The 26,332-nt window shown below is 40.4% G+C and overlaps 1 pseudogene; it reads left to right on the forward strand.

Annotated features, from left to right (window-relative positions):
- Window positions 1-1,598: 1,598 nt before the first annotated feature.
- LOC138392857 (histone-lysine N-methyltransferase SETMAR-like) lies at window positions 1,599-2,616 on the forward strand (annotated as a pseudogene).
- The last annotated feature ends 23,716 nt before the right edge of the window (window positions 2,617-26,332 follow it).

Here is a 26,332-nt window from a genome sequence, read left to right on the forward strand (position 1 = left end):
TTTTTGCATTTAGATTTTTCCGTTGGCCTTGAGGTATTTCTTGGCTGATGCCATGAATTTTTAGGTAATCATTTTTAAAATAAAAACAGCCACCTTTTAAATAAACACAACACTAATCCTAAGGCAAGAGCAATTGTCTACCACTAGGGATACTTTTTTCCTCCTGTAAGATCTCTGCTCCATAGTGGTCTTGTATCTTGTTGACTTAGGGCAGTTTTCTTCTAACATATGATATATATTCATAGTTCTAACTTCATGGCCAAACACAGTAGAAATATTTCTGCAAATGTTGCTTGAATCACAGAGGAGTTGTTAATTTTTATTTTCTGAGTAACAAAAAGAGAGTATTTTATTGCAAGCAAAGAAAGTCTAGTAACAGCAAATTGTACTGTATTTAGCATCATTAGAACTTGTGTGCAATGAATAATTAAATAGCAACATCCTGAAGATGAGTCCATTCAATTGTAAGTGTTCAGTAATTGGGTTCCTTCTTGAGCCTGCGACCTTTGTCTGTACTGGGAGGCTCTGTCCTACTTAACCCACTGCGATCTGTCCATGTGAGCATTCAGAATTTTGCATTCCTGCTGGTCACTGGTATGAGTAGTCCCTCTGGATGTACTGAGGTACTCAGTGATCTCTGTCCACATATTCCAGCTAGACATGTACATTCTTTGAGAGTTGGTAAGTTCCGTCACCTTCCTGTGTGACCGTTGAAGTAAATGCTCCCACTCTGACCCTCCACAGACTTCTGCACTGGGGGTGACAGAACTCCAAGTTCTTTATATTGTGACAGAAGAAAGTCCAGTTCTTGGTCCAACCTTTTGTGACTGAGTTTCAGTTTTCCCACTTTCCTCTCTGAAATGGTTGCTTTTTCTCTAGTCTCATTTTCATCCCAAATCAAGGAGCTGGGTGCAGGGAGTGTCTCCTGCTAGTGCCGAAAACATCAATAGAGCAGAGTTGAGACTGCCATCCTTACAGAGCCTTGCTTGCAAGGTTGACCCTTGGCTGATGTCTGGGAACTTGGATTTGGGGAGCATTTCCACCATTCCCTGATCCCCTTACTCTGTCTAAACTGTTTGTACAATGTAGTTTATGCTGCATACTTGCTTTCCCTCTGGGAGTCTGGAATTTTGGTCTGTGCCAAGTAAAGGGAACCTACCTACACAAGCGGCCCCTAGTAAGAACTCTGGGCACTGGGTCTCTAGTGGGCTTCCCTGGTAGATGTGGGAGTAGAGAGAAACTTCCCCTTTCCCCCAAAAGTTTGCTGAAAGATCAACTTGCAATTAAGGCAGATTAATCAGAGAAAGAGGTTTATTTACCGTGCATATGGGGAGAATCACAGAGTGATTACCCAATATCTCAATGGGATCCAGAAATTTGTATACCCTCATTTTAGAGGGTATATAAATATAGGTATTTAGGTTGGTGCAAAAGTAATTGCAGTTTTAGCATTGTTGAAATTTGCGGTTTGATATTGGAATGCAGTCTTAAATAAATGTGGTTATGTTATACATCATTTTAATATACATTTCTTTACTTTTTTTTTGCTAATGGCTTATTACTTGCTGTTTATTTTATATTCATTTTAGACTACAGAAATGATGTTAGACAAAAAGCAAATTTGAGTGATTTTCTTATTCGAGTTCAAAATGGGTTGTAAAGCAGCGGAGACAACTCAAAACATCAACAACACATTTGGTCCAGGAACTGCTAACGAACGTACAGTGCAGTGGTGGTTCAAGAAGTTTTGCAAAGGAGACGAGAGCCTTGAAGATGAGGAGCACAGTGGCCGGCCAACAGAAGTTGACAATGACCAACTGAGAGCAATCATTAAAGCTGATCCTCTTACAACTACATGGGAAGTTGCTGAAGAACTCAAGGTCAGCCATTCTATGGTCATTCAGCATTTGAAGCAAATTGGAAAGATGAAAAAGCTCGATAAGTGGGTGCCTCATGAGCTGACTGAAAATCCAAAAAATTGTTGTTTTGAAGCTTCCTCTTCTCTTGTACACGACAACGAACCATTTCTCGATCAGATTGTGGCATGCAACAAAAAATTGGATTTTATACAACAACTGGTGATGACCAGCTCAGTGGTTGGATTAAGAAGAAGCTCCAAAGCACTTCCCAAAGCCAAACTTGCACCCAAAAAAGGTCATGGTTACTATTTGGTGGTCTGCTGCCAGTCTGATCCACTACAGCCTTCTGAATCCTGGTGTAACCATTCCATCTGAGCAGTACGCTCAGCAAATCGATGAGATGCACCAAAAACTGCAACACCTGCAGCCAGCATTGGTCAACACAAAGGGCCCAATTCTTCTCCACAACACCCGACTGCATGTTGCACAACCCGTGCTTCAAAAGTTGAATGAATTGGGCTATGAAGTTTTGCCTCATCCACCGTATTCACCTGACCTCTCACCAACCAACTACTGCTTCTTCAAGCATCTCGACAACTTTGTTCAGGGAAAACGTTTTCACAACCAGCGGGATGCAGAAAATGCTTTCCAAGAGTTTGTGAAATCCTGAAGCACAGATTTTTACCCTACAGGAATAAACAAATTTATTTCTCATTGGCAACAATGTATTGATTGTAATCGTTCCTATTTTGATTAATGAAGGCATGTTTCAGCCTAGTTATAGTGATTTAAAATTCACGGTCTAAAACCGAAATTACTTTTGTACCAACATACTAATTCTGTTTGGGGGCAATAAATGGTTGCTAGGAAGAATGAATGGATGGAGGAAAACAGATTGACTTGTAAATGATTCTCTTTGTAAATTAAATTAGCCTGACAGACAGGTACTGTATTTAAAATGATTTGGGCCAGGTGTGGTTGCATTCTTGCTCTTTCCTGTAATATATTGAGATAACAGGAAAGGGAAGTCAGTTGTTCCTTTTCTTTTCTTTTCTTTTCTTTTTTTTTTTTTTTGAGACAGAGTCTCACTCTGTTGCCCAGGCTAGCGTGAGTGCCGTGGCCTCAGCCTAGCTCACAGCAACCTCAAACTCCTGGGCTTACGCGATCCTCCTGCCTCAGCCTCCCGAGTAGCTGGGACTACAGGCATGCGCCACCATGCCCGGCTAATTTTTTCTATATATATTTTTAGTTGGCCAGATAATTTCTTTCTATTTTTAGTAGAGACGGGGGTCTCGCTCTTGCTCCGGCTGGAAATTGTTCTTTTTGATGGGAGGTCTGGCTTATGCAGATAGACAGAAAGCCCCTTCCAAAGTCTGCTGATCTTTAAGGGCCTTTATTTCAAAATACTCTTTATACCAAGGAGTCATGTTTTGGGGTGAAAGTTCCTAAGCTCCTTTATAGACAACACTTCACATGTGTTGTCACAATTGGATAGTGGAGGGATTCAGCACATCCTATGTGACTCCACTGGGAAAGGACTCTTAGAAGCTTGCTCCTAGTTTCCTCTGGCCTTTGCCCCACATGCTTTTTCCCTTTGCTGATTTTGGTTTGTATCTTGTCACCATAATGCATTTTGGCTGTGAGTATAGCTGTATGCTGAGTCTTTTGATCAAACCTGGGATGATCTGGGGTACCTCCCTTATTGGACATATTGCTCTCACAGCTTGGGGCTCCAGACTGTCCAGTTGGGCATCTGTCCGTGGATTGCTAATGCTCTGAGAAATACAAGGTCTCACTGCATGTTGCGTGGCAACAGCATTGCCCTCATTTCATGTCTTCTTTTTTTTGTAAATGAGGTGCGACTTACATTAGTGAGATGTTCACATCCACTTGTTTAACTTTTGTGTTATATTTTTACACAAAGCAGCTCCTAGCCTGGCGAAGTGGCTCACACCTATAATCCTATCACTCTTGGAGGCCGAGGCTGGAGGATTTCTTGAGTTCAGGAGTTTGAGACCAGCCTGAGCAAGAGTGAGACCCCATCTCTACTAAAAATAGAAAAAATTAGCCAGGCATGATGGCATGCGACTGTAGTCCCAGCTACTCAGGAGGCTGAGGCATGAGGATTGCCTGAGCCCAGGAGTTTGAGGTTGCTGTGAGCCAGGCTGATGCCATGGCACTCTAGCCCAGGCAACAGAGCAAGATTCTGTCTCATAAATAAATAAATAAAACCACAAACAGCAAAAAACAAAACAAATAAACCCAAAAACCAAAAAAACAAAAAGCAGCTCCTGTTGGGCAGGTATTAAGGAGGCTGATATATGAAAGCTAAATCCTGAGGCCTGTAGCTGGAGCTGCAGTAGAGGCCTGTATGAGGTATATTTGCAATAGGTTGGAAGAGTCCCTGTAATGGTTAATATTATGTGTCAACTTGATTGGGCCACAGGGTACCCAGATATTTGGTCAAACATTATTCTGGGTGTGTCTGTGAGGGTATTTCTGGAGGAGAAGAACATTTGAATGGGTAGACTGAGTGAAGCAGATTGTTCTCCCTAATGTGATTGGGCCTCGTTCTTTTAGTTGAAAGCCTGAATACAACAAAAGGTTGACCCTCCAGTAAGTAAGAGGGAACTCCTCCTGCCTGTTTTGAGCTGAAACACTGGCCTTTTTCTGTGTTTGGATTCAAACTAAAACGTCAATTCTTCTTGGGTCTTGAGCCTGCTGGTCTTCAGATTGGCTGTTTTGGTTCTCAGGCCTGTGGACTTCAGCCAGAACTAAACCATCAGCTCTTCTGGGTCTCTAGCTTGTGCACTGGACACTTTGGGACTTGTTGGTCTCCATAATCCCCTGAGCCACAGCCAGAGAGGGACAACCATGCAGGAGGTGTGGTTGTTCTCTTTGCAGGGTTCAGAGTAAACCTGTCCACTGGGGCACCAGTGCCTCCAAAATTAAATCTGCTCACGATTCTAAATTCTCAGCCAGGGCTGCTATTCCCTCTCTAGGCCCCCAAATACAGATCAATTTCTTACAAGTAAGATGAAATTTTTTTTTCCTTTTTACTATGTGTCTCCATCCTCTTCCCTAAAGCTTGTTCCTTTTTTTCAATCCTCTTTTTTCTCTTTGGATTCATAAATATATTTAAGAATTTGACTGCTGTTCCCAAGTGTCTTTATGCCCAAGGTCATAATTCTTGGTCTTTATGATTTCCCCTTTATCATTTTCCTCCTTTCCTTTTAACAAGGACCTATAGAATCTCTATAACCCCTGCCCTTGTTTATTTTCTGTAAAAGTTGGCACAATGCTCCAGGTGTCTTCGGTGAAGACATACTGGGAGACAATGTGCTCATGAGGGTTGTGCAACATGTTCTAAAGGCAAATGTTTGAGGTGGGAAAATTTGAAAGATGGTATGGCAATGGGGTCCAGCTCATACATTACGGCAGTTCTACCCTCTGGGAAGGCTCATGCCTGCCTTTCTGTCTGCTTCTTTCTTAGCTGGCTCCCTGTGTTTTCCCATCCATACATTTGTTTACACTTTTCTCTAGTTCTCAAGCCCGAGGGTGTGTGTAAATGGGAAGCTTGCTGAAATCCAGACTTCCAGTTACACCGTAAATTCTGATTTAGCAGCTATGAGATGGGGCCTAGTGATGGGCACTTCTGAGAAGATCTCAGGTGATTCAGGAGTGCCCGTCTGAGGGCCACACTCCCTGAGCTCCCTGCCTCCCAGTCCTTTTACAAACAAGTCTAGCCAGTGACTTGGCAAAGGAATGAAGAGAATGGGCCATGGGTAACAGGTAAGCCTTGAGTTGTGGAAAATCAGAGTGGTTCCTCTGGATTCCTTTTGATTTTGAGAAATCAGATGAACCATGCAGATGATATTCCTGGGGCTTATGTGGATTCATTCATTTGTCCGACTGTTGTCTCCTGAGAACCAGGACTGAAGCAAAGAATTAGAAGGCCTTGTCTTGAAGACTGTTGCTGGGTTAAAGAGAAGGGCAATGTGAACTCTAATTTAATCTCACTCTGGGTGATGAGACATAAAATACATAGACATTAAAAGGAGTTAAGCAATAATTCAAGGCTCTCTGTTGATATAACCAGATGAGAAAACATTTGAAACTGATGAAAAATGACAGAGAAATCCCAAGAAGGGAGAACAGTATGCACTGTATGTAGCAAGGGAGTAAGGATTGAGAGAAGCCAAGTTTTTCATTGTTGTTGATTTAATGTGGGAGATTTTTTTAACAGGGAGACATCAAACTTCTCTGGCATCAGAATCAATGAGTCAGACATTTCATGTGCCTAGGGCACTTTGTGGCTATCCTCTGTGGCATTTGCTTTGTCAGGAGCTCCACTACTGGAAATCCTTGGCTTACAAAAAATGCATCACCTCTTGAAGGCTTTAAATAGTTAGCTCAGGAGAAAAAGAATGTAGCCAAAAGAAAGTTTTTATTATAACACTGGCTCTTGATGCTTCCTGGAATGATTGAGCAAGAGGCCAGAAAAGGACTTTAGTGTCTATCATTCAAGTTTCATTCAAGTCCCCCTTCAATAGTTTTCTTTTTCAGAACCACAGTTTCCTAACTCTCCTTACATGTTCATTTATCTGTGCTAACATGGATTTTATTTTATTTTTTTAAATTTCAAAATATTAAGGGAGTACAGGTGTTTTTGTCATGTGAATACCTTGTATAATGTTTAAGTAAGGGCTTTTGGTGTGCTTGTCACCAGGATAGTGTTCATTGTACCCAATAGGTAAGTTTTTATCCTGTGCTCTCCTCTTCTCTCCCCCGCTTCTTGGTTTCTCATGTCTTTTATATCACTTTGTGCCTGTGTGTACCATCATTTAACTCCCACTTATTAGTGAGAACATATGGTGTTTGGTTTTCCATTCCTGAGATAAATCACTTAGGATAATGGTCTCCAGTTCCATCTAAGTTGCTGCAAATGACACTATTTCATTCCTTATTACGGCTGAGTGGTATTCCATGGTGTATATATACCATATTTTCTTTACCCATTTATGAATTGATGGGCACTTCCACATCTTTGTAATTGTGAATTGTGCTGCAATAAACATTCAAGTGCAGGTGTCTTTTTTATAAAATGACTTCTTTTCCTTTGGGTAGATGGCCAGCAGTGGGATTGCTGGATTGAATGGTAGGTCTACATTTATTTCTTTGAAGAATCTCCATACTGTTCTCCATAGAGCTTGTACTAATTTGCAGTCCCACCAACAGTTCATTTCTCTCTACATCCATGCCAGCCAGCATCTATTGTTTTTTTGACTTTTTAATAATGGCTTTTCTGATATGGGTAAAGTAGTATCTCACTGTAGTTTTTTTTTCATGAAGTAAAACAGCATCATTGTAGTTTTAATTTGCCTTTCTCTGATGATTAGTGATGTTGAGCATTTTTTCATATGTTTGTTGGCCATTTGTCTATCTTCTTTCCAACAACTTCAGCTCACGTCTTTTGCCCACTTTTTCATGGGGTTGTTTATTTTTTGTTGCTGATTTGTTTGAGTTCTTTGTAGATTCTGGATATTAGCCATTTGTTAGATATATATTTTACAAATATTTTCTCCCATCTGTAGGTTGTCTATTCACTCTGTTGATTATTTCCCTTGCTGTGCAAAGGGTTTTTAATTTAATTAAGTCCAATTTATTTGTTTTTGTTGTTGCTATATTTGCCTTTGGGTCCTTAGTCATAAATTCTTTGCCTAGGCCAATATCTAGAAGAGATTTTTTTTTTACATTTTCTTCTAGAATTTTTATGGTTTGATGTCTTACATATAAGTTTTTATCTATCTTGAATTAATTTGTATATATGGCAAGAGAGAGAGAGGGGTCCCATTTCATTCTTCTGCATGTGGCTATCCAATTTTCCCAGCACTATTTATTGAATAGGGCTTCCTTTTCCCAGTGTATGTTGTTGTCTGCTTTGTCAAAGATCAGTTAGTTGTAGTAGATGGTTTTATTTCTGGGTTCTCTATTATGTGTCATTGATCTACGTCTCTATTTTTATTCCAATACCATGCTAGTTTGGTTACTATAGCCTTGTAGTATAATTTGAAGTCAGGTAGTGTGATGCCTCCTGATTTGTTCTTTTTGCTTAAGATTGCTCTGTATATGGGGTTCTTTTCTGGTTCCAAATGAAATTTAGGATTAATTTTTTCTAGCTCTGTGAAATATGATGTTGGTATTTTGATGGCAATTGCATTGAATCTGTAAATCACTTTGGGTAGTATGGACATTTAATGATGTTGATTCTACCAATCCATAAGCAAAGGATGTTGTTTTCATCTGTTTGTGTCATCTATGATTTCTTTCATCAATGTTTTGTAGTTGTCATTGTAGAGATCTTTTACCTCCTTGGTTAAGTATATTCCTAGATATTTTATTTTCTTTGTAGCTATTGTGAATGATATTGAGTCCTTGATTTGACTCTCAGCTTGACTGTTATTAGTATATAGAAATGCTACTGATTTGTGTCCATTGGATTTTGTAACCTGAGACTTTACTGAATTTATCAATTCTAGGAGTCTTTTGGTGGATTCTTCAGAGTTTTCTAGATGCAGGATTATATTGTAAGCAAACAGGAATAGTTTGACCTCCTCTTTCTCAATTTGGATGCCCTTTATTTCTTTCTCTTGCCTGATTGCTCTGGCTAGGACTTCCAATACTATGTTGAATAGAAGTAGTGACAGTGGGCACCCTTGTCTTGTTCCAGTTCTTAGGGGAAACGCTTTCAACCTTTCTCCATTCAGTATGATGTTGGCTATGGGTTTGTCATATATGGCTTTTATAATTTTTAGGTATGTTCCTTCTATGCCTAGTTTATTGAGTGTTTTTATCATGAAAGCATGCTGGATTTCATCAAATGCCTTTTCTGCATCTATTGAGATGTTCATATGGTCTTTGTTTTTGTTTCTATTTATGTGGTGAATCATGTTTATTGATTTGTGTATGTTGAACCTAAAGTAAAAATTATTAAGATATTTTAGTGATTTTTTTTGTACTATGACTTTGAAGCCCTGCATTTTTTTAATACTTATAACACATCTCAATTCAGACTTGCTGCATTTCAAGTGCTCAATGGCCACATATGACTGGTCATTAATATATTAGACAGTACAGCTCTGCAGTCTATTTACTTCTTCTGAGGTGCTTTAGCTGCAGAGATGATGCTGCTATGATTTATGATTCAGTCAACCATGATCCCAATTTGCATGGTAAATAGACATGTGGCTTATAGTACATATTTCTCCTTTTTGTATGAATATAGAACCCCATTTAAATAGTGGAACATAACCATCAGTTGGCATTGCTGTAATACTTAAATGTTTGTATAATATATAATTTAGAAAAAGGGTTATAGAAATGCAAATACCCTTTTAACAAACATTCAACCATTATTTATTAGTATCTACTATGTGCAAACACCCTTCTAGAAGCTGGGGATAGAGCAATGAACAAGACAGACATAGCCACTGCTCACATGGAACACATATTTTTGGTAGAGGTAGGCAATAAGTAAACAAATAAACATATTGTGTGTCAGAGGATAAATGCTATGTACAAAAATAAAGGAAGGGGAATAAAGGGTGCTGGGGTGAAACTTAAAAATTCTACCATTTTCCACTATTGACAAAAAGTCTTTCTTTTGCCTCTGAGACGCCTTTATCCCACTTTTCATCTCTTCACTTCAGTGACTACCTACCCCCCCTCCCCAATTAAAGCTTACGGAATTAAAGATACTGTGTTTGATTCTTTCTAGTGCAGATGTTAGCATATCCAGGGAGAATTATCCAACTGACTTTTTGAGGTTCAAGGAAAGATGCTTTTGAAGTCTCTTGATTTCACTTCTAGTCTGTGCTCATTGGTAGAAATGGAAAATAAAAATGAATGATGAGGCCACTAGTTTGCATGAAACCACATGGCATTCTAGATATAAATCATAAGAATTATTTACTTGCATTTTTTTCCTTTCTGAGGTCCTATCACTATTTATATAATATCATTTCTTTTTTTCAAGCTTTTGATAGTTGACTGAAATACAACTCAAGCTATCCAAATCTTTAAAAGGCATTTATTGGCTCTTACAGTTGTAAAATCTAGAATTCATAGTTTCAGGCATAGCTGGATCCAGGTGCTCAAATGGAATCACTGGGCATTCATGTTCCTCCATCTCTCAGTCCTGATTTTCACTACATTGCTTTATTCCCAAGTACAATGCCCCACAGGGCGACATTATGGCTTAGAGTCTACCAGCTTAGCAACCCCAGTGAAAATACCATTTCCTAATGGATTCAGCAAAGATTTCAGGGGACTGTCAGTGGCTCTGCTTGGGCTATGTGCCTATCCATGGGGAATTTCTTGCTATGACTGACCTATCTTGTGTTACATGTTCACCTTTGGAGCTATGGTAGAATTAGCCTCATAATCTAAAATAGGGATGGGATGTGGTTATCAGAAGAAAGCAGAATGGATGCTGGGAAGGGAAAGTAGGCATTGACTTCAAGGCCCTAGCTGTAACAGGTAGTTTGATATGGTAAAAGAGCACTGTCCTCCATGTCAAAAGAGCTGAGTATGAATACTTTGTATTTTGTAAATTACTAAGAAGCTACTTTGCATTCTTAAATGCCAGTGTCCTTACTTGTGGAATGGGGATAATATTACATACTCCACTTAGTTTACATGGATGTTGGGAGGATAAGTTTTGATCAAGGATATGTGAGGAATTTGTATATCTTAGAGTACAGAACAAGTATTTTATAATCCATAATCACTGATTCTGCTATCAACCAATTACAATTCAGGAGGCTAGATGAGAAATTACTTCTAGATCAAAGGCTTTGCGTTGTGAAAATTATAGCTATGGAGAACCTATTATAAAGGACACTGAAAAAGAATTTACTAGGCTTTAAACTAGGGATATCAAGTAGATCCTGTATAGTAGGAAATAGAAGAAAGCTTTTTCAGAATCTTTCTTCAATGTCTCCATTTTAATTTATCTTTCATTTGAGACCATTTATTTACCTGTTCTTCCCTTTGGCTCAGGGTTGCTTAATTCCTGCCTTGGAAGGACATACATAAGTAGATAATACCAGAGGAGCAAGAGATTCCATTAGTATCTAGTTCAGTTGAAAGTACTCTACATCTTTTGCATTAGACTGAGTGCTCCAAGAAGCAGAAACCAAGATGGGATTTTATTAGGAGAAGCAACTGGGAGAAAAAATGGGGAGGTAGGCAGGAAACACTGGGAGAGCTGTCAGACTGCAATGCAAATCAGATTCCTGGTGAAGTAAAGAGGGAAGGAAGGCTTTGTGGGAGCAACACAGACTGATATGCAGTCAAAAGAAAACTCAGCAAGGCTGTCGGGGAGTCTTGTGTCTCTAGGAGTGGACCTGCCATAGCATCCCTGCACTGTCAGGCACTGGTTGGCAGAAGTCCATGGGAAACTTGGTGGATTTCATCAGTGGCTCTTGGTGAACTATGTTCCCCGTAGTCAGAGATATGCAAGATACATTGGCATGGTCACCACATCTTTTGTTCATTTTCTTCACTTGTTTATTTAGTAGGTACAAATTGAGCACCTAATATGCGTCAGGCATTACTATAGGTACTGGAAATGTAGTAATAGATAAGATAGAAAAGGTACCTGCCTGCATGAAGTTTACGTTCTGGTGCTCTGATTGAGCCAACTTTCCAATTTGTTTTCCTGGGTTTTATGTTCATCTATCATAGAATTGTAAATTGTCTACTCTCTCATTTCTCTGTCCTCCTAACCACATATTCTCTATGGCTTTACTCTTAAACTCCACAGTCAGTTTTACCTAGTTTCGCCTTAGGGATCAAGACTATAACCAGAGAAACCACAAGGTTGGATTAAGGTTTAGGATTAATTCAGAGGAAGGTTTGAAGCCCTCTATCCATCTGTAGGTCCTGCCTGGAAATTTTTTTTTTTTTTGAGACAGAGTGTCGCTTTGTTGCCCTGGCTAGAATGAGTGCCGTGGCGTCAGCCTAGCTCACAGCAACCTCAAACTCCTGGGCTTAAGCAATCCTACTGCCTCAGCCTCCCGAGTAGCTGGGACTACAGGCATGCGCCACCATGCCCGGCTAATTTTTTTTTTCTATATATATTTTTAGTTGGCCATATAATTTCTTTCTATTTTTAGTAGAGACGGGGTCTCGCTCTTGCTCAGGCTGGTCTTGAACTCCTGACCTAAAGCTATCCACCCGCCTCGGCCTCCCAGAGTGCTAGGATTACAGGCGTGAGCCACCGCGCCCGGCCGTGCCTGGAAAATTTTTGTTAGCAAAATTATCTCATCACACTTGGAAAGAGTTGGAGGTCCTTGCACTAACATAAAAAGCCCTATTTCATCTTGTTCTCCTCACTCACCATGCTGCAGCAACCCTGACTTTGTCTCTGTTCCTTGAACGTACCAAGCTCCTTCTCCCCTTACGGTGTTTTATCTGTCTGGAATGCTTTCAGTTTGGTTGGAAGATTTTTGTTTACAGACCCTGTCTTAAATGTCACTTTCTCAGAGAGGCCTTTCCTGACCATCCATTCTAAAGTAGTCACTCCTTTTCTTCATGTCATCTTATTCTAATTCTCTGCATAATCGTTATCAGAATCTGGTATAGTATCATATATTTTTTCTTTTGTTTTTTTGGTGTCTTTGTCCACAACTGGAATGTAAGTTCTAAAAGATCAGCAGAGTTATTATTTATCTTGCTGACCACTATTTACTGAATGAATGAAGGGAAATGGGGGGATGAGAGTTTATTAGCTTCAGGACGATGGAGAGCTCCCACCAATCCTTTGGCATCCCAAACTTGCATGAAAAGTATTCAATTTCTGACTTGTCACCAGAGGGCAGAAGCTATCTGAGAAGTTGAGACCTTCAGGTTTCCTGCTTGGGTGGGATGGCTCAAACATAGCAGCTGCCATATTTTTTTCCTGCCTGGGTCTTTCTTGTCACTTAATGTTAAATCACTTTGAAATTTCCCTTATCAATTCTGTCTTAGTCTCTTGAGAATACTACCTGAATCCTAACTTTTTTTTTCTCTCTGTTTTGCGCAAAGGTACCTTTCTTTTCCTTTTTTTTTTTTTTGAGACAGAGTCTCACTCTGTTGCCCAGGCTAGAGTGAGTGCTGTGGCGTCAGCCTAGCTCACAGCAACCTCAAACTCCTGAGCTCAAGCAATCCTCCTGTCTCAGCCTCCCGAGTAGCTGGGACTACAGGCATGCGCCACCATGCCCGGCTAATTTTTTCTATATATATTTTTAGCTGTCCATATAATTTCTTTCTATTTTTAGTAGAGGTGGGGTCTCGCTCTTGCTCAGGCTGGTCTCGAACTCCTGAGTTCAAACGATCCGCCCACCTCGGCCTCCCAGAGTGCTAGGATTACAGGCGTGAGCCACCGCGCCCGGCCCTTTCTTTTCCTTAAGGTAGCTACTAGTTATAGAATACCACCTGTGTGCCAGGAATTGGTCTTAGTGTTAATTCAGAATTGAATAAACAGGACCCTTGCTCTTGAGGGGTTTGCTGCCCCTTTAGGGATGATGCTATGAAAGAAAAATGAAAGAAAGGGCTGTGGGGATAGAGAGAGTATAATGCTTCAGTAATGATTTCTCAGTAGAGAAATATTTGCTCTGGGCTTTAAAGAACCAACAGGAGTTATAGAGCAGAGCATACAGAAAGGGCATTCTAGAGAGAAAAGCATAAAGAGAGGCAGGAAAGTATATGGTGAATTCAGGTACAGGGTAGTTAGAATATATGTGGATGTAGGAAGTAGAAAAAAATGAAGCTGATGTGGTAGGATAAGGCCGGATTATATGTTAAAAGCTCTGAATGCCATACAAATGATTTTAGATTTTATTCTGTAATAGCAGACAGGTTTAGAAAGGGTTTTGAGCAGGAGAGACACAATTTTAGGTGATGCTCTGGGAATATTATTGTGCTGCCAGAGTTGAAGGAGATAATGGACTAAAAAGGTTTTTTAGAACAAAACTGCTATCCTATGGTAAGGGGTGGTTGTTATTCTCATTGTTGTAAGTAAAACCCCTCTTAGGGGTGTAGTGGAAATACCTATTTGGATAAGTTCAATTAAAAGATAGCCTTTGCCTCCAACACAAGTAATAGATGTTTGTAATAGAAAAAAATACAGATGTGCAATAAGAAACAAAATCGCCTCAATCCCATCACTCAAAGATAACTATCATTAGAAGTGCACATGTATGGGAGTGTGTTGCAGAGAGAATTTTACACATATATTTTGTACATATCCTGTATGTATGCTTTTTTGCTTTATAATATATCATGAACATTACGTGATACCAATAAAAATATATCTACCTCATTATTTTAATGGCTTAACACTACCATTGGACTGATGTACTCCAGTGTAAGGGTAACGTAGGTCTCTTGTAAGATTTATTCTTTATTTGGTAAGAGAACTCCAGGGCTAAGTGGGGAAGGGTCCATAGGCTGTACACTTTGGGCAAGGGGAGGATTTTGAAGATTTTCTAGGAGAGGATTAACATGGCTGGATACCAGCTTGGCACAAAATTTTAAACTCTGTGAAGCTTTTCAAAGAGCTTGTAGCCTGTTAGGCTTGAGATAGGGCTGGAGGGTGACCCTTGGGGTTTTCTCAGCGTTCAGGGAACTCGGATGGCTTAGTTGTTCTTATCTGCTGGCTGCCATGGCGGGAACTTGGCATCTGATGCGGAGCTGTTCCGACTGTGGCAGAAATGACCGGAGGACCGGACCAGAATGCTTCTGGTCCCTGGGTTTCCAACCGCCCCCTCCCCCAGCTGTGGGTCTTCAGACCAGAGGCCGCTAAACTTTCTGGATCAGCTTTCCTCTCAGTAAAATATTGTTGAGCATATGTCTCAAATTTATACATATTTACTTAAGAATTACATTCCAGTTGTACTGTACTAAATATTTGGTGCATTATAAACATGCAGCAAATAGAAATTTTAAAAGCACAAGAGATGAAGTAAAACATTTTAAAATAAAAGCTTTTTTTGCTCTCAGTTAAATATTATTCATCTAGCATATAAAATAGTTATATATTATTAATGTTTTAGAGAGATCAATGTGGTTGAGCTATGTTTCACTTTTTAAAAAATCTTGGTTGAAGACTTTGATATTTATGAATTCTTGTCCAAGTTCAGTTTATTTTGATACTTGGTTTTTAATGACTAGAAAAATCAAAAAGATACTGCGCAGAGACATGTTGATCGAGTGAGAAAAAGGGCATAACTGAATGTACTTTGTAAATCATAATATTCATTTTAAACTTCCCTTCACCACATTATGTAAAGGTTTGGGTTGAAATTTGTCTGAAAAATTTCTATCTCATTGAAAATCAGTTAGTTGTTAGTTTATATTTAAAACTGGGTTAAAACCACTGACACTCTTCATTTGGAAGATTTTTCAGAGAGGCTAAGAAGTGGAGTTTTATTTGGAACACAATTTAGGCAATATATAACGGGAAAACATTTCCAATGTTTGTTTTCAAAATGCTTTCTTCGTGGCATGAGTTTTTTGTTGAAAAGCAGTTATTTTTTTTTAACACTTGTTGCAAATTTCACGTTTTACTTCAAAGGGCAGTTTTTTTTTCAGTTATTGTAGAAAATATCTGTTTGGTAATATAAACTGACAGCTACTTGTCATCCCAGAAAATAAAATATTTGGAAGATTCTAATTATTAGAATTAAAATCTCATTTAAAAAAATGCATAATGTAACTTTAATTTCCATAACTCTTTCTTATTTTCCTGTAAAATAATCAGTTAATCTCAGTGTGGCATCAAAGATCTTTGTGATTACCTTCTACCTCATTACAGGGTATTATAAACATTCTACCACGTGGCAGTCTTATTTCTTTAATAAATTGCCAATCTTAGTGAAATCCTAGAGCATATAAATTTCAATGTGTTGTAATACTCTAAAGTCAAGTAAACAAGAGGGCTGGCCTACTTTCACTTCCATTCTTCTTTCAGGGCCCATCACGTGTTTTAGGTAGTAAGTGATCTCCTAACTGCAGACTCAGGGAACCAGTGCCAGCCTGTGTGTTATATAGTGGTAGAGCTTAATTTCTTTCTCAACTTTAGTATAAAATTAACATAAAAGAGGTTCTGGTATATTTTCTTACTGTGCTCCAATACCGCACACCCGTTGAGGTTCTTAGACCTTACCAAGTCTCTTCTCTTTGCTGGGCCACTGTTCCCATTTTTAAAATGAGGGAAATGAATAAAATTATATGTTTGAGACTTTCCTCCTCGGACATTCTAGAATTCTTTCAGATTCTCAACATAACAGGGTCACCTAGCAAATCTTGTGGTGTTGGGACACTGGATGGATGAGTTTTGATGAGGGAAGTGGGCATAACAGGAACACTATTGAATATAGTTGTGCTCTGCACAGTAGTCCTAGGTGGGAAAAGGTGTCGGAGTAAACAGTGGGGATGAGGAAGTGAGAATGGGATGATCCTGGAGATGCTGCTCTTGTTTCTGACCTTGGACGGGTTATTTTCACTCTAGGCCTTAGTGACCTCAAGGTAAAACAGAGCGGGGAAGGGAAGTAGACATCTTTCAGGCCTCTTTCAGCTGTAAAAGGCCCCACATCTGTGGAGTAGTTGGAGGAACAGTGAATGCTACAGAGAAGTTCTGCTCCATGATGGAGCCCACGGTCCCCTTCCCAGTGCTGCTGAAGGTGACCCTGGTCAGGACTGTATCTTCTGGGTCCCAGAGACCTTTCCACAGTGGCAGCATTACAAAGTGATGGGGAGGACAGCCTCTGGGCCCAGAATGCCCCAGCTCTGTCACTTACTACTGCTGTGACATTGGGCAAGTGTTTGAGCCTATCCATGTCTCATTTTCATCATTTGCAAAACAGTGGTAATAATCGGACTTCCCTCTGGGGTTTGTTGAGAGAATGAACAAAATGATACAAAGCGGAGAGTTCAGCTCAGTGCCTGGCATGGGGTACATGTTTAATAAACAGCTATAATCGTTCCTGTAGTTCTTAGTATTCATCCCTCCTTGCACCTGGAAGGAACCAGCAGATTTCTTTCTGGTCTAACCCAAACTCAGATCTACCAAACAAAAACAATAATCCTGAACTAAATTTTGCAGAAATAGAAAATCTTTCTCCTCACTGTGTCTGTTCTGAAGTTCCCTGAACCATCAACTCTTTCAGTTTTTTATCCCAGACCTTAAATATTACTTTTTCCTTCATCCCTGCAAATGCCACCTCTTTGCACTGAACAAATCTCAATGCCAAATACAACAAAGTCTTTTCTTTTCTTTTTTTAAAGAACATATTGAAGCTGGGTTGAAGCAGATATATTGCTCTGTTGTAGTTTAGAATTTGCAAGTGTAAATCTCTTCCACAGCCAGGTGTGCGAGGCCAAAAAGATAAGGGTGTTAGGAGGCGCATTTCCATGTAGAAAATATCCTCAGATTAATTTGAAGCTGCTTGTTAATAGGAAACTATTTTTCCATTCTCAGGCATCTTATTGCTCGATTGGCCAACTTGATGTCTTAAAATTAAACTGTTGCTTAAAAAAATGGGAGAAGGAATTAAGTATTAACACTTCTAAATCACCCTCAAATAAATAAGCATATGAAATACTTTTGACCACTTTTTTGGAGAAAGAAGGCAGGAACAGAGGACTTGAAGCCAGGAAGTTGCTTCTGCAGCAAGTGCAACTGAGTTGGCACAGCTTGGAGAGGACTGCTGAGACTGAGTGGGTGCCAGAGATCACCAGCCTAGGGGGAGCTGGTTATTTCAGAAAATCATCCAAAATGCTCTCTGAAAAGATGTCAGAATAACCCCTCATGAATAAGTTTTGATTGACCTATTTCATTTTCTGTTTCTCAAACTGGCACACATACATCCTCAGGGGTATATGGTGCTGTGCCCAAGAGGCGTGTGAGGTCGCAGAATAAACATGCCACATCTTGTAGTACCAGTTGGTCTTGGCACCCCTTCCTTCTTCTAAGATTAAAATGAACAGAGATACAATTTGGAAGCTCTTTTGCAAATGTAGAGGTTAAGAACACAAGACTTGTGGTTAGATAAAACTCCATCAAATCCTGGCTCTGGCACTTACGAGCTTGAGCAAGTGACTTAACCTCTCTGAATCTCAGTTGCACCACGTGTGGGATGGGGGCAATAATACTTACTTTACAGGATTATAATGGAGACTAAATGGAAATTAAATGTAGCTCTTAGCACAACGCCTAGTACGTGTAAGTGTTTAGGAAGTGGCGACAGTAATAATCTCTTGGTGAGAACATAATTGATTTGGTTACAAGCAACAGAAATCAACTTAGTCTAGCTCAGCTAAGGAAGGTTTATTGTAAAAATAGAATAGGCAATCTCAAAGACAACCAAAGGAAAAAAAAAATACAATTCAGCTGATTTTGCAGAGGCTGACCTGGAAAGTCTAGAACCAGTGATTCCTTCATTATGCTTTTCTCTATGTTTTTATTCCATTTTTCTTCGGGAGTATGTGTTAGTTAATTCACCTCTGCCACTTGGGATATTTTGTTGGAAAAATTTGAGAGAGTTTGTCTGAGTGTGCTCCTGACATGGTGGATGCAAAGAAGAGGAATTATGTACTGTCAAGGCTGAAGAGCCTCAGATATCATCTGGTCCATGGATGGCAGTGACACAACACAGGGACACTTCTCATTCCTCTTGTGCCCGTGGCAGACATCACCAATCAATCTTGACAGTTTTTTAATGCTGAGTTCAGAGTTGGCCTCATAATCCTTGTGAGCATCTCACTTCCAGCCAGCCACTACAAATGAATGGAGAAGGCTCATGAGATGAAACTGATCTTCCATTCTTCATTCAACCACTTTGTTATAGACGAAAAACTGAAATTCAAAGGGGGAACATGACCAGCCAAAGGTCACATGGCTGAGCTAGAATTATAACCAAATATACTTTAGTATGGAGGATAAAACTATCCCATAAGAGAATCAGAATGCAAGGATGTGCCAAGCCAGTGGGGACCGGAAGACTCTAGGAAGGCTTATAGCAGGGATTAGACTCATCTAGACCTGGAAGGACTTGGATAGGTGGAGAGAAAGGAGCAGCATTTGTAGTGATGTACAGGATTTCAAAGTTGGGGAGAGACCAGGAAACCGGGTCGTTGATGTAAGATCCTTCCATCAGCTGCCAGAGGAAGCGTCTGCAAAGTTGTTCTCCTGTCCTGGTACTCACCATAGGAGTCATCACCATGATACCTGGCTCTGCTTGGAGGCAAGAAATGCTGCCCTGCATGGGGGCAGCAGCGGTCTGTTGATGCCTGTCCTGATAACAACCTACTTGGCTTCTTATCACTGATTAAATTAATGACATTGCCAATGCAAAGGAGACTAACTGGCACATTCAAAACAATGTTTTTCATTTTTTAGAACCTTTTTGCTGCAAGCAGAGATAACACTTAGAGCAAGGCAAAGCTCCTTCTGTGTCTGGTGGATGACTTTAGAGAGAGGCACACACACTTCTCTTCTTTCAGTTGGGACCAAGGCTACGGTTTGTTTGTTTGTGATCTTCATTTTAAAAAGTCTGCGTATTTTTAGAAATTCTGCACCATTGCAGGTCTTCCGACAGAGCCTGTTAATTGGGATTTTCAGAGACAATGTCTGCTCTGGGTTGGACACTTGCACAAGAAGATCTCTGAGAAAGGCTTTGGAGTAAAGCCCAGTTGAGTTCCAAGCCCAACAAGCTGTGTGACCAGGAGTAAGTTACTTAAGCACTCTGTGCCTCAGTTTCTTTCTCTGTACAGTGATATGAGCACTGACCTTATAGGGTTGTTTGAGGATTCAGTGGAACAATATATGGAATACTCAGCAAAATGCCTGACACATAGTAGACCTTCAATAAGTTACTAGTATTAGATTCTTATAATTAATTTATAATTAGACTGTTCTCTTGATTCTCCAAGATTCTATAATTTTCTATAGCAAAATGCTTAATGAATCTTATTTAATGATTTCTGAGAAGGGACAACATCAGGTGTTTTTTATTTTCACCATACTATTCTTCATTCTTTTTTTTTTTATTAGAGAATAAATGAAAGGTTTATTGACTTTGAGAATCATGACATCACACTCAAATTAGCATTTCAGCCTCAAGTTGTTGCTATCACCAAGGCACCTAAAGAACTACAGATGGAATTGATTCAGCTTTCAGTAGATGACATTTTAAAGTCATTGTTTGATGCTAAGAAGGATCCAATCGAAATATGGAAAAAATGCAGAATACCCACGCCTTCAGCCAACATGCTTGAAAAACATGTTCTTGCTTTTCAACCACTTATTGCTGCAAATCTACATTCTCCTGCGTAACCCAGATCAAGATGCCCTTACGGTCACCAATGACTGGTCCCCATCTAGAGGATCAACTGAAACCGTGGACCTCCACGCTGCAACCAAATATTCAAATGCTTTCCAACAAAAAGCAGACATAACAAAGTCATTAAAAGGCTAGTTAACTTTAAAATTAACAAATGGTTTTCATTTTTTGAAATAAGTACATAGTAGTTAGATTTTTTACAAAATAATGTACATTTTTAAGTATATCTAATTGAACTTTCTTGAATGCGGCCTTATTTGATTACAGCTAAATCAATGTGACCTTCCAACATGAAAACGGTTCCCACCCCTGAGCTGGACCACAACAGAAATGAAGATTAACTTCTCAGCATTTCCCTGGGGTGGGCCAGGGAGGGGAACCGAAATTTTTGGTTTCAGGGTTAGTTGTTCAAGTGGTTGTTCATGGCCAGTTCCTGGGCATTCTTAAGCAAGCACACAATTAGGCACTGTAAAAGAGAGTTGTTAGTTAGCTTTAAGATGGAGTGATTGTTGCTGTTACAGTCTTATCCAGTATCATGACTTGAAATGACGGTATGTGCTAATAATTTCCAAACTTATACGTCCAGGCATGACCCTTCTAATATTCAGTCAAAGGCTGAATTGCCTATGTGACACAGACACTTTGTGGCCTTACAGACATTCAAACTGACCATGCTCGAAGTTAGATTCCTGGGTTTCCTTCCAAGACACCACGACTTGCATGCAGCCTCCCCATCTCAGGGAATGGCAAATTCACTCTATGGGTGCTCTGAGTCAATACATTACTTAAAAGTTCACTCACCACGTGTAGCTGGAGCTGGGCCAAAGAAGGTCTAAGAGAGGGTGGCCAGCGCCTTTGCAATGCATCACAGCCGAACATCCGTTGTCCTCTTTTTGGCGGTTATTTTGAGTGCTCATTTATCCATATACCCTGTTAGAGGATTGCAAGAGGAGATAACGCAAGCTCGGAAGTCAGGGGCCAGGCAGAGCACCGGGTTCTGGGTCTGGGCACTGGCTCTGATCCCAGGTGAATGCCCCTGCCTCCTGGGCCTCGATTTCCCCGGGCGAAGAATGGACAGTTTCACCCTGGCCCCTCGATCCTCCCGAGCTGTGCTCATGGCAAAGAGGTGGGTCTGAGCCGGGGCTGTGGGCTTGGGCGTCTTTCTCACGGAGGAAGTATTCTTCATTCTTGAAAGGTGGCTGGTGGCATTTGGCGAGCATGCCTTGGGCAGCAAAGGAAGGAAGGAATCTGAAAATGGGATCCTTGAAGGCCAGCTAGATCCAGTTCAACTCCTCACTTCTACAGATGAAGAGACTAAAGCCCAGAGAGGCTAAGTGACTTGCCCAGAGACAAACAGAGTTTGCTACAGAGAAAAAGAAAGAAAACAAGTGAGAAATCAAGGGCTCCCTGCATTTTAAAACATGATATCTTTTTTTTTTTTCATCCTGGTGGTGAGTTCAGGCCCTGTTGGGGGAAGAGAGGATCAGAAAGACCTGAATTCAGATCCAGACTGCCAATTAGTAGCTACATGACCTTGCAACTCTCTCTGAGCCTCAATTTTCTCATTAACAAGAATAATGAGGATATAACCTCCTAAGGTTGTTGATGAATTAAATGAGGTAGTACATGTGAGATGGCTTGGGACTGTATCTGACACACGGTGAGCACTCTCAATAAACATCAGCAATGATGATGATGATGGCGTTGATAGCATCCAGAAAAATTAGGTCTGAGCAGGTCAAAAGGAAACCAGGCAGTGGGTCCAGGAGGAAGTTGCCATTATTGGTCCCTTTTTTCTTTACCTCTTTGGTGTGGTGTTCATGGGTTGTAGGTTTGGCAGAAAATGCTGGTGGGTGTCTTCTATCCAGTATGCTGCTGCTTCTGCAGCTGGGTTGGAGGAGGGAGGGAAGGCTGGGAGACTGGGCTGAGGCGGCAATGCTTGTAACTGTGCAGAATTGCAGCAGGCAGGCTACAGCGGAGTGGAATGCTGCGTGTGTGGATGGACTCAGGAAGAGGGTACTGGGTTAAGGAAGTGTTAAAAATCCAGCATTCTAATTAAGCTGATTTTCACTTGGGTGGCTTGCTTCTCCTCTTTGAGTCTCTGTTCCCTGCTTAGTGAAAAGGACACTCATGTGATTGGTTTGTGAACCACAGACTGGGCACCTGCTTCATGCTGAGCACTGGGCTAGGTGTGGAGATACAGTGGACATCCTGGTTCTCCCTCAGTGCCCGATAGAGCAGTCTCTACTGTGCCCACCATGTGGGGACGCTGTGAGGACTGGTGCCATAATGCTCACAGAAATGGAAAGAATGAGCAATTTAAATTATAATTACAAATTTAATTATACATTCAAACTGTGTCCTAAAAGGAACAAGAACAACACAAGAAAAAAGATTTTCTGGCATATGACAGGCACCTAACCAATAATTATTAGATAGAAAGAAGAGAGAGTATGTGAACAGACCAATTGCTGAATGTGTGCAAAGTACTTAAAAACAGCTCTAATTACCTTCATTTTCTGGATGTATCGAGATGCCGCCCCCTTGGGGAGAGGAGCAGTGAGGTAGAAAAGAGGTTACAGATGCTATTAGAGGAAGTGGCAAGATGCCCAAGATAAATTTCACCTTCTTCACTTGCTTGTTCAGGGCCATGTCAGCCAGTGAAGTACATATTATTTTCCAATTTCACAGCCCATCATTCTTCCCTTTTTCTTTTCTTTTCTGGATTTCCATTCTTCTGTGTTCAGTAAAACCCTTCTGGCACTTGCTCTCATGGGAACATTGGCTGTTAGTCAAATCCTTCTTCCCTTCAGGGAAACAAAAGCAAATCAATATACGATATTAAACAACCTGGAAGACCCTAGTGATTTAACACTTCCCATAAATGTCAGCCAGCCCTGCAGCTGTAGATGGTCTTGCTCTTCACATCTGTCATTTCCTTTCTCTTCTCTCAGCTGCCTCTTGATGTCTCCCTGGGAGAGGTTTGGAGACAAAATAAGCTTAGAAGAAAAATTAAGAGGCACAGTGGTCCCTGTCACTAGAGGCATTCAAAGAGAGGCTTGATGACCTTCCTGTGTGGGACAGTGAGTCATTCAGAATTCTTTCCATTGCAAATGACAGAAAACCTACCTCAAGTAAGCAAAAAAGAAAGTCTAATGGATCAGGGTATTTAAAGTCCAGGGTTAGGGTTAGTTTCAGGAACAGTTTGATGCTGGGGTTCAAATGATGCTGTTGGGAACCACTTTATTTTGTTCCAATTCTTGGGTCTACTTTCTGCTGTCTAAGCTTGCTTCAGGCTCCAAGATGAGAGCAGAAATGCAAGACCTACCATCTTGTCAGCTTTATACCCACCAGGGAAGAGCATATAAGTGCATCTACCTCCACTCCAGCATTCCCATCAAAAGGCAATTTCTTTTTTTTTTCTTTTCTTTCTATTTTTTTTTTTTTTTAGAAACCAGGGAAATGTCCAGAAAGAAGCAATTTTTTAAATTTTTATTTATTTATTTATTTATTTATTATTTCAGCGTATTATGGGGGTACAAATGTTTAGGTTATGTATATTGCTTTTGCCCCACCTGAGTCAGGGCTTTAAGCATGTCCATCCCCCAGATGGTGTGCACTGCACCCATTAGGTGTGTATATACTCATCCCCTCCTCCCCTGTCTCATCTGCCTGATACCTGATGAATGTTACTACTATATGTGCACTTAAGTGTTGGTCAGTTAATAACAATTTGATGGTGAGTACACGTGGTGCTTGTTTTTCCATTCTTGTGATACTTCAGTTAGTAGAACAAATTGGGAGGCATCAATTTACCAGACTTCAAGCTATACTACAAGGCTACTAACTAAAACAGCATGGTACTGGCACAAGAACAGAGACATAGAACAATGGAACAGAACTGAGAACCCAAATATAAAACCATCCTCATATAGTCATCTAATCTTTGGCAAAGCAAACAAAAACATACACTGGGGAAAAGAATCCTTATTCATAAATAGTGTTGGGAAAATTGGATAGCCACATGTAGAAGACTGAAACAGGACTTGCACCTTTCACCTTTCACAAAAGTCAACTCATGGAGGTGATTTTTTAATGACTATGTTTGACACATGTGTCCATTCCTGAACCAATCACTGTGTCAAGGGGGAATAGGATGGTCTGATTGGCTTAGGTCTGGGTTCTTTGATTCATACCTGAAGTTAGGGGTGGAACTCTCTCCAAAGCCTATTGACTGAGAGGATGGTTTTCAGAGGGGAAATCAGGGTACATGTCCCAGTAGAGTACGAAGTGGGTGGAGGACATCACAAATCATAGATGGCTGTGGCCTGTTCTGCTGCTTTCTAGGGCTTGTGCTCAGGTAGATCATCTAGTGAAGATAAGCTTATCTTGTGTGAATGACTCGGGGTTGTAAACCACTGGTGATATTTGCCATTGATAAGAGCTAGGATGCAGGTATCTTAGGACCTGGTGATCAGGTGGAGGCTCAGAGTAGAGAAGGCTTATCTAAGCTCACCCAGCATGTGAGTGGCAGGGCTGGAATGAGGACGTGACCTCTTGGTTCTCAGCCTGGATTTTTTCCCTCTCTTTCTCATGACTCTATGCATTTTCCCAGACTACTTCTAGAAGACCTGTGTACCTGGTGAGCCCTGCTGCAACAGGGACTGTAGCTTACTTTGTCAAGTGGGGAATTAATGGTAACACTGGATCCACCGCAAGGGTGTGAAAGCATTGGAATCAATGCAGCCTTTTAGCACCTGCTGCTTGAAAGCCAGGGGAGGCAATGAGAGGAAGAGGTGGGGAGAAAAGTGGCATCATTTCAAGGAGAGGAGCATAGATAATTCTTTTTTTCTTCTTATCTCCTTGCTCCATCTGTCTACCCTGCTCAGGGATAGCATTATGGAGTGTAGAAAGAGGCAGTGTAGGGCAGAGAAATGAGCACTGGTTTGGAGTCCAGAGACCTCAGTCTTCATCTCTGCTCTGCTCTGTGACTATAGGCAACTCTAGCCCCCGTCTCTGGGTCCCTGTTTCCCCACTTGGTAAAATGAGATGATTGGACGACAGAGCTCCTCCTTTATTGAGTATGGTCCCATTTCATTTGAAGAGGTCACTGATGAGAACACAGCATGGCCCATTTTTGCCTGGTCACTGTTATATCCCCAGGGTCTGCAGAACACAACTGCAGGGTGTGCTACCTCCCCTTGGAGGTGTGCAACATGGCAACCTCTGAGTCTTTGGCACTTAGTAGGTTCTCAATAAATATTTGTAGAATGAATGAATGTGATTTGAGCAGATGCCTAGCAGGACCCAGTGAGAATTGTTCCAGCATTATAAGGTCACTTCTTTAGGTCTTAAGGGTATTTGCTACTTGAATCTCTGTTAAAAATGCAAACCATTCCAGGGTTATTTGCATTTTAAGCTCTAAGTAAATGACACCTTCTGATTGAAAGAACATATAATGCTCAGATTATGGACTTTGGGGTGGGAGGCTGTAGAGAACAGGTGAAAGGAGGGAGGAAATGGCTTGGCAGAATATTCTCAAGGCAAAAAGTTTGGATATAGTATTGAAGTTGGGTCCCCGAACAATTAAAAAACTGATAAAATCTTTCAATCATCTAAAATAAATCAACATTATAATGCACACCTATGTTTTTACCACCAAGTTTGGGAAATAAAACATTACAGATAAAATATAAGCCTCTTTTGCAGCCTTTCCCCATTTCTCTCCATTCTTAGAGCTAATCTTAATCATGACTTAAGTATTTAATATTCCCATAATGCATTTATGTGTCATATATATATGTATGCATAAGCAGTATGTAAAAAAACTTACATATTATATAACTTTACAGAAATGGTATCATGCTGTATGTATCTTTCTACAATTTGCCTTTTTCCTTTAATATTGTTTTTGACATGTATCCATGGTGAAACATATAGTTCTAAGTGATTCATTTTAAAATGCTGTATGGTAATTCCTTAAATGACAATAATATACAGTCACTTTTCTGTTCTCTTTTTGGTGGATGTTTAGGTTGCTTCTGAGTTTTTGCTATAACCAACATGCTGTGATAAACCTCCATGCAA

Source organism: Eulemur rufifrons, chromosome 10 (assembly GCF_041146395.1).
Source record: "Eulemur rufifrons isolate Redbay chromosome 10, OSU_ERuf_1, whole genome shotgun sequence".
Classification (NCBI taxonomy): domain Eukaryota; kingdom Metazoa; phylum Chordata; class Mammalia; order Primates; family Lemuridae; genus Eulemur; species Eulemur rufifrons.